Below are 9,666 nucleotides of genomic sequence, written 5' to 3'. Positions count from 1 at the left end.
TCTCATTTCCACAACTAACTGAGGAGGCTGGTATTACTAACCAGGCATCTCAGATGAAGCAGCGGGAATACACAGAAGTTTCACAGAAGTTCAGGGGCTTCCCAACAGCCACAGAGCTCAAGAGGTGTAAAAACAATGTAAGCCAATGACTCCAGATGGTAACAAAGTAATGAGACACTATCCTCAGGACCTTGCAAAGAAGAACTGAAACCACTAAATGTGGGCAGTATCATGGCATAATTTATTTAATATTCAAAAATGGTGGCAAGGCATGGGGCTCTTTTACGATGCATTAAATTCTTCCTTGGACTATCCTAAATACATCAGATACCCATGATATAATCTGTACTTTTCTTTTTCTACATTTTTGTGGGCCTGGGAGTAGAGGAGTGAGAGAGTGTGAGTCTGTCTTGGGAGCCTAGAAATGTTGCAAACCGACAGGACAACTGCAGGAGTGTTTGGGCAGTAGAAGACTGCTGAGCTTAGGAATTAGACAACCCTGTTCAAAGATATTTGAGTTAAAATGAGGTTTCTGGTGGCAAACCAGGAGAAGGGATTCTCTGCTTTCATATCTAAGCCTTACATCTACTCAGAAACAAGGCAGTAAATGATTATATCCTGTTTATTATTTGTTCAGCCCAGAACCGAAAACTCAGTAAATCTCCAACAGTTCTGTAATTTAGCTGTACCACGGTCCTCAAATAATTTAGTCCAGGTTCCTAAATCACTTCTTTCCTGGCTAAAAAGACTCCCTCTCCAAGGATTTTATAATGCTTTAAATGGAATAATAAATATGAGGGCAACTAGTATAATTACTAACTCAGTGTAATGCTCAATGTATGTTAGTGTTTTCCTTTCTTCCCTTTTCTTTCTTTCATCCTTCCTATCTGCTTTATAAAGGTGGATGAATGTGGGGGTACCCCAGGACAGAGACCTTTGGGTGCACCCCATTGCTCACAGGGCACAACCCCATCTAACTACCAGGCAGTCCAGAATTCCTGTTCCCAGCTTGTTCTAGTTCTGAGTAAAGTTATGAACAGGTGAACTTAGAGGACAGAGCCTCCTCGCTGGAAAGTGATTGAAGTGGCATTCCAGCCATGACTAATTTATTTAGTATTAAAAAATCAGTAAAGATTCTTCAGTCACATCATTCTCCCAAATAAAAAGGAATAAAAATAAAGTAGAAACCTGTTTGATGCCTCAGGCATGTTCAGTGTGTTGTTCAGGTCAGTTCATTTCAATACTTAATCTGTGGCACTTCATTTAATGGAATCATTTAACACCCAAAAAGTAATTATAAAAATGAACAAATATGGTTTCCCGGGGTTGGTATTTGACATTGCAGAACACTGAAATCCCTACTGCTGGCTCAAGCTGTTTGTCATTCAGTAAGAAATTAAACTAAATTAATCTGAATATGGGTTGTGGATGAGCTCTTACGTATCTCAGTCTTAACTTATTTATATTGTAACTGAACTTGGTAATAAATAAAAGAATGATTCCTACAACATCATCACTCACAATTAAGTAACATACCAGAATATCACCTTGCAGATTGCCAGAGCTCAAAGTAAAGTTACCAGAATTTGGAACTAAAACAAAACTAGAGGTAACCTAGTCTAGTTCATGCTTTACATGTAAGGAAAAGGAGGCTCAGATAAGCTGAAGGACTTGCGTTGTCACACAGTTACTTAACAGCAATGTTCAGGATTCAGATCTTCTCTCTTCCAAACAAGTACATTTACTATTAAATTGTATCATTGCTGGTTGATACGTCCTATGAAGATATATATGTATATGTATATATATATGTATATATATATATATATATATATATATACATGTACTGGGCAGAAATTGTGACTTGTCCATTTTATTTCTCAAGCTCATACCATAGTGCTTTGCATATATGGTATGCATATATATATATATATATATATATATGTATGTATGTATTTGAAAAGTATTAACAGAGAATTTGTGGACTAGTTACTCCAAGTGTTGTATCATATATTAAGTGCCCAGATCATATACTCTCAGCTCTTTTTTTTTAAAGATTTTATTTATTATTTGAGAGAGAGTGAGCGAGAGAGAACACAAGCAGGGGCCGAGGTAGAAGGAAAAGCAGACTCCCCTGTAGAACCTGATGCTGGGCTTGATCCAGGACCCTGGGATCATGAGCTGAGCCAAAAGCACATACTTAACCGACTGAGCTACCCAGGTGCCCTCACTCTCAGCTATTATATGTAGGACCAGGAAGGTTGAAGTTGGGAAGAAAATGAATAGTATATGAACCCACATCCCTCTGTACCCTGTAGCTGTGATTACAACCTTGGTTTAAATGTAAACCTTTTCTGGATAATAAAGTCAGACAAAAAGACTTTTTGGAGGCTGAGTGGTGAATTAAACAAAGAAGAAACATATTTGGAAAGGTAAGCAAAGCCTATTAAGAGCAGTTATTCAATCTGGAAAACTCTGCAAGCCATTCCAGTTTTGTCTTCATTTACATCCCCAAAGTGATCAATCAATAAATATGGATGAAAAGTCCATTCTATGCAAAGCACTATGGTATGAGCTTGAGAAATAAAACAGACAAGTCAAAATTTCTGCCCAGTACATAATAAATCAAGTTGGGGACAGATGCAAATAATGAGAGAAATCATAATAAAGACCACATAGAATTTCCAAATGTTTGAAAAGCAAAAAAAAAAAAAAAAGTGTTATAAATTACAAGAAGTCATAATTAGACGGAATGTCAGAAAGCAATACCTAGAGAGAAGTAGCAGAAATTCACATTGATGATACACATAGTAAGTGCTTTATATTGATCTATTTGAACTAAAACTCCTAAAAGACATTGTTATATAGGAGAGACATAACACATGACATTGCACTTCAATATAGGGACTTACATAGAGCTTAGCTTAGCTTGTGCTTGGTGCTTAAGAGAAACTTAACCAGTGTTGGTTTGGTAACTAAATACACTAGATGAATATATAATAGGTAGAGAAAATGAGTGTTCTCTTAGTCTTTTCTCTTCTTTCTTTTTTCTGTATATGTGCTTTATTTTTTTCTACATAAAAACCAGCTTTCTGCTTTTTTGTGGTACATCTGGTATAAGGTGGAATTTCTATAGCCTGAAGTATAAATTATCTCAGTTAAGCAAAAAGCTTATAATAATCCATTATCTCAGTCTCAAATCCACTTTTCAGAAGGAATTAACCCAGTATGAGTCATGGGCGTAATTCTGGTCCAAACAACTGTGACCAAGGCAGGAACAGAACCATGTAGACCACCTCTTTTTTTTTTTATGTTAATCACCATACATCACTTCATTAGTTTTTGATATAGTGTTCCATGATTCATTGTTTGCCTATAACACCCAGTGCTCCATGCAGAACGTGCCCTCTTTAATACCCATCACCAGGCTAACCCATCTCCCCACCCACCTCCCCTCCAGAACCCTCAGTTTGTTTTTCAGAGTCCATCGTCTCTTATGGTTCATCTCCCCCTCCGATTACCCCCCCTTCGTTCTTCCCCTCCTGCTATCTTCTTCTTTTTTTTTTTTTTAACATATAATGTATTATTTGTTTCAGAGGTAGAGATCTCTGATTCAACAGTCTTGCACAATTCACAGCGCTCACCATAGCACATATCCCCCTAATGTCTATCACCCAGCCACCCCATCCCTCCCACCCAGCACCACTCCAGCAACCCCCAGTTTGTTTCCTGAGATAAAGGATTCCTCATATCAGTGAGGTCATATCATACATGTCTTTCTCTGATTGACTTATTTCGCTCAGCATAATACCCTACAGTTTTATCCACGTCGTTGCAAAAGACAAGATCTCATTCCTTCTGATAGCTGCAGAATATTCCATTGTGTATATATACCACTTCTTCTTTATCCATTCATCTGTCGATGGATATCTTGGCTCTTTCCACAGTTTGGCTATTGTGGACATTGCTGCTATAAACATCGGGGTGCACATATCCCTTCAGATCCCTACATTTGTATCTTTGGGGTAAATACCCAGTAATGCAATTACTGGATCGTATGGTAGCTCTATTTTCAACTTTTGAGGAACCTTCATACTGTTTTCCAGAGTGGCTGCACCAGCTTGCATTCCCACCAACAGTGTAGGAGGGTTCCCCTTTCTCTGCATCCCTGCCAACATCTGTCGTTTCCTGACTTGTTAATTTTAGCCATTCTGACTGATGTGGGGTGATATTTCATTGAAGTTTTGATTTGGATTTCCTAATGCTGAGGGATGTTGAGCATTTTTTCATGTGTCTGTTGGCCATTTGGATGTCTTCTTTGGAAAAATGTCTGTTCATATCTTCTGCCCATTTCTTGATTGGATCATTAGTTCTTTGGGTGTTGAGTTTGATAAGTTCTTTATAGATTTTGGATACTAGCCCTTTATCTGATATGTCATTTGCAAATATCTTCTCCCATTCTGTCGGCTGTCTTTTGGTTTTGTGGACTGTTTGGTTTGCTGTGCAAAAGCATTTTATCTTGATGAGGTCCCAGTAGTTCATTTTTACGCTTGCTTCCCTTGCCTTTGGCAATGTTTCTATGAAGAAGTTGTTGCGGCTGAGATCGAAGCGGTTGCTGCCTGTGTTCTCCTTTAGGATTTTGATGGACTCCTGTCTCCTAGCTCTTTCAACCATTTGGAGTCTATTTTTGTGTGTGGTCTAAGGAAATGGTCCAGGTTCATTCTTCTTCATGTAGCTGTCCAATTTTCCAAACACCATCTGTTGAAGAGACTGTCTTTTTGCCATTGGCCATTCTTTCCTGCTTTGTCGAAAATTAGTTGACCATAGAGTTGAGGGTCCATTTTTAGGCTCTCTATTCTGTTCCATTGATCTATGTGTCTGTTTTGTGCCAGTACCATACTGTCTTGATGATGACAGCTTTGTAATAGAGCTGGAAGTCCGGAATTGTGATGCTACCAGCTTTGCTTTTCTTTTTCAACATTCCTCTGGCTTTTCGGGGTCTTTTCTGGTTCCATCAAATTTTAGGATTTGATGGAACCATTTCTTTGAAAAAAGTGGGTGGTCTTTTGATGGGGCTTGCATTGAATGTGTAGATAGCTCCAAGTAGCATTGACATCTTCACAATATTTGTTCTTCCAATCCATGAGCTGGAACGTTTTTCCATTTCTTTGTGTCTTCCTCAATTTCTTTCATGAGTATTTTATAGTTTTCTGAGTCCAGATTCTTTGTCTCTTTGGTTAGATTTATTCCAAAACCCTATGGTTTTGGGTGCAATTGTAAATGGGATCGACTCCTTAATTTCTCTTTCGTCGGTCTTGTTGTTGGTGTATAGGAATGCCACTGATTTCTGTGCATGATTTTATATCCTGCCACTTTACTGAATTCCTGTATGAGTTCTACCAGTTTTGGGGTGGAGTCTTTTGTGTTTTCCACATAAAGTATCATATCATCTGCAAACAGTGAGAGTCTGACTTCTTCTTTGCCTATTTGGATGCCTTTTATTTCTTTTTGTTGTCTGATTGCTGTGGCTAGGGCTTCTCGTACTATGTTGAATAGCAGTGGTGATAGTGGACATCCCTGCTGTGTTCCTGACCTTAGAGGGAAAGCTCTCAGTTTTTCCCCACTGAGAATGATATTCGCTGTGGGTTTTTCACAGATGACCTTTATGATATTGAGGTATGTACCCTCTATCCCTATACTCTGAAGAGTTTTGATCAAGAAAGGATGCTGTACTTTGTCAAATGCTTTTTCTGTTATCTATTGAGAGGATCATATGGTTCTTGTTCTTTCTTTTATCAATGTATTCTATCACCTTGATTGATTTGCGGATGTTGAACCAACTTTGCAGCCCAGGGATAAACCGTACATCTAAAGGAGCTGGAGAAAGAACATTAAATAAAGCCTAAACCCAGCAGGAGAAGAGAAATAATAAAAATCAGAGCAGAAATCAATGAAATAGAAACCAAAAAACAGTAGAACAGATCAACAAAACTAGGAGCTGGTTCTTTGAAAGAATAAACCAGATTGATAAACCCCTGGCCAGACTTATCAAAAAGAAAAGAGAAATGACCCAAATCAACAAAATTATGAATGAAAGAGGAGAGATCACAACCAACACCAAAGAAATACAAACAATTATAAGAACATATTAGGAGCAACTCTATGCCAGCAAATTAGATAATCTGGAAGAAATGAAGGCTTTCCTAGAGATGTATCAACTACCAAAACTGAACCAGGAAGAAATAGAAAACCTGAACAGACCTATAACCACTAGGGAAATTGAAGCAGTCATCAAAAATCTCCCAACAAACAAAAGCTCAGGGCCAGATGGCTTCCCAGGGGAATTCTACCAAACATTTAAAGAGGAATTAATACCTATTCTTCTGAAACTGTTCCAAAAAATAGAAATGGAAAGAAAACTTCCAAACTTGTTTTATGAGGTTACCATTACCTTGATCCCAAAACCAGACAAAGACCCCATCAAAAAGGAGAATTACAGACCAATATCCTTGATGAACACAAATGCAAAAATTCTCACCAAAATACTAACCAACAGGATCCAACAGTCCATTAAAAGGATTATTCACCACGACCAAGTGGGATTTATCCCTGGGCTGCAAGGTTGGTTCAACATCTGTAGACCACCTCTTGACTGAGTAAATCAATTGTCAGAGAGTGAAAAACTCCTATGAGGCAGCTTTTCTCTGACAACTATTTTTTGAGCAAAGCATATAGCTCATAAACTATCTATATCACCGAAGCTATATAGCTATCAAGTGTCAAGGCAAGGACTCAAACCTAAGTCTCAATTCCAAGTATTTTGCAGTTAACCACTACAGTATTACCTCCCCCAACAATTTGATTAAAATGTTTTCCTATGATATACCATTTCTAATAATTTTTCTTGGGGAGCCTGGGTGGCTCAGTCTTTAAGGATCTGCCTTCGATTCAGGTCATGATCCCAGGGTCCTGGGATGGAGCCCCGCATCAGGCTCTGTGCTCCACAGGAAGCCTGCTTCTCCCTCTCCCACTGCCCCCCTGCTTGTGTTCCCTCTCTCACTGTGTCTCTCTCTGTCAAATAAATAAATAAAATCTTTAAAACAAACCAACAAAAAAAGAATTCATTTTTCTCAAGTATCTATGGTTTACAGTTATAAATACCAATATAGTAAATCTAAACTTGATTAAAAGTTTTAAAAGATGGATACTTTGTTCTTTGGATTTACCCTGGGAACAACTTAAGAGCTTCGGCTGTAGTCTTGGATAACATAAGAATGCTTAAATAAGTATCTCTAAAAGTCTTCATATTATGGGAAAGGCTAGTTAGCTATATTAAGCAGCATCTCACTAACTTAAATGCTACAGAGAACACTTGTAATTTAGGAAGTTTTGAGAACCACCAGCATTATTTAAATTACTATTATTATACTGTTTATTAAAGTATTGCAAATGTAAAAGTAGGTATAAACTTCTTATGATAACATCCCCCAAATTAATTCTAAAATAAATACATTTATTACCAAAACTACTGCAGAAGTATAGTTTCATTTAATAATATAATTTAGTATGATGGATGCATTTAACTAAAATTAAGTTAATTCCAGCTTTGTGAATATGCTTCCTACTACTGTGGCAAAAACCATGCATTTAGTCATAGCATCTTACATCACTAATACTACCAACAGTACCATGTGCCATGAGGAAAGTTGATTGGCCCACACTCTTTTGTTTAAATTACTTTGGAACTTTCCCTTGTATCTGATGGCATATTGCTGTTTTGTCCTTACATGAGTAAATATCTTTTATATTTGTAGTTCGCCCCCATTCTTTCCTCATTGGCCCAAACAAATGAGTGACTCTGTACTTAAAAAACATTACTGATTTTACTTCTGAGGACTCACAGAAATACTGAATTTACGTATAAATACAATGTAACTAAGGTCATGAAACAAATATGCATTAAAGACGCAGCCAGTCATATTCCTACATGGTTTGTCTACTGATTGCATGAGTATGAGTGATTTGAGGTCAATCAACTACTGCTCTTAAAAAAAAAAAAGAAAAAGAAAAAAGAAAAAAAGAAAGGCACTGCTCTCACTGGTGTGACAGGGTATAAAATTCTCAAATCCGTTTCACTGCTCAAGGATTAAGTTACTCACTTCTAAAAATGTAGCTGAAGAGTCATTCAGTCACTTCAAAGCTCCCAAGACTACCCTTCAGGAGAATGGCCAGCTCATTTTGCAGATAATTTGTATCATCCAGGGTAGGGAGCACTCCCTGAAAAGCCACATTCTCAGTGCACATCCTCTCCCACCATCTCAATGCTTAGGAAAACTGAAAAACAGACCTTTCTAATACACATGCACACATGTGTAAATATGTGTGCTTTACAAACAAAGACACTATCATTTTCTTTTCAAAGGAGAACTGTGTTAGTCATTGAAGTATAATGTGGAGACTAATTTCACCCATTTCGATTACTAGGACTCTGATGACTTGAATACTAGTTAGTTAAGTCTGGATGCATCACCTTAGATGAATCATATAGGACAGCAGGTAAAATATGGGTAAAATAACGAGGCTGGGACTAGTTCATCCTCCTGCACTGCCTGTTTCACTGAACTTCATTTTACATGCAGTTCTCAAACCAGTAAACCATCCTTTTCTTCTTTTTATTTTTTTCACTACCACATAAACATATTATCATTTCTTTTGAGTGTACCATTTAAATAACTCTGAAGATGGCATTTTTTTTAACACTTCTGTCTCACAACCCAGCTCCACCTGGATTCTTAGTCATAACATCTCATTCCACCCACTATCCATTCTCCAAATCGCAACCAGAAAATTATTTCTAAATTCATCATGTCCCTACTCCCAGACCTTTAAGTGGTCCATTGCTCATAAGATAAAATATTAATACACCTTGCATAGCACTCTATAAACTGGCTCCTATATACCTCTTTAGTTTCCCCTCTTGCTACTTTCTCCTCTACTCTAATGCCTCTTTCAGATACATTGTCTCACAACTAAGACTTTACAATCATCTGGAGCACCTAGGTGGCTCAGTCCATTAAGTCTTGGTTTCGGCTCAGGTCATGATCTCAGGGTGGTGAGATGGAGCTCCACGTTGGGCTCCACACTCAGCGGGGAGTCTACTTTCCCTCTCCCTCTCCCCCTGCCCTTCTCCACGCACTCTGTCTCTCTAAAATAAATCAATAAATCTTAAAGAAAAAAAAAAGCTTCACATTCATCATTCCTCTGCCTAGGACACTCTTCCTAGCCTCTGCCTCTGCCCCATTTGCATTTCCAAATTTTATCTGACACTAGAATGATGTGGTTGAGCAGCACAGCATCAAGTTCTGGAGTGAGACTGGTCTGGAACCAAATATTGCTGGTCACTAATTCCATGTCCCAGAGCATGTTTTCACCCCACATATACTTTCATCAATATAGATAATAATAGCACCTACTCTAGAAAGTTGTTTTATGGATTGTGTTTGGCAATGAGTTGGACTCATACTAAGAAAGTAGTAATTGCTAGCTGAATGCCAATCAAGGCAACAATAATTCAGGCATTTCCTACTCATCATTTAGGATTTACTTATCACTTACCTGTATTCCTGATGCATTCCCCTGATTCCAAGTGTGACTTTGTTACCTGTA

The sequence above is a fragment of the Zalophus californianus genome, chromosome 7 (genome assembly GCF_009762305.2).
Source record: "Zalophus californianus isolate mZalCal1 chromosome 7, mZalCal1.pri.v2, whole genome shotgun sequence".
Classification (NCBI taxonomy): domain Eukaryota; kingdom Metazoa; phylum Chordata; class Mammalia; order Carnivora; family Otariidae; genus Zalophus; species Zalophus californianus.
This window is presented reverse-complemented; position numbering follows the sequence as displayed.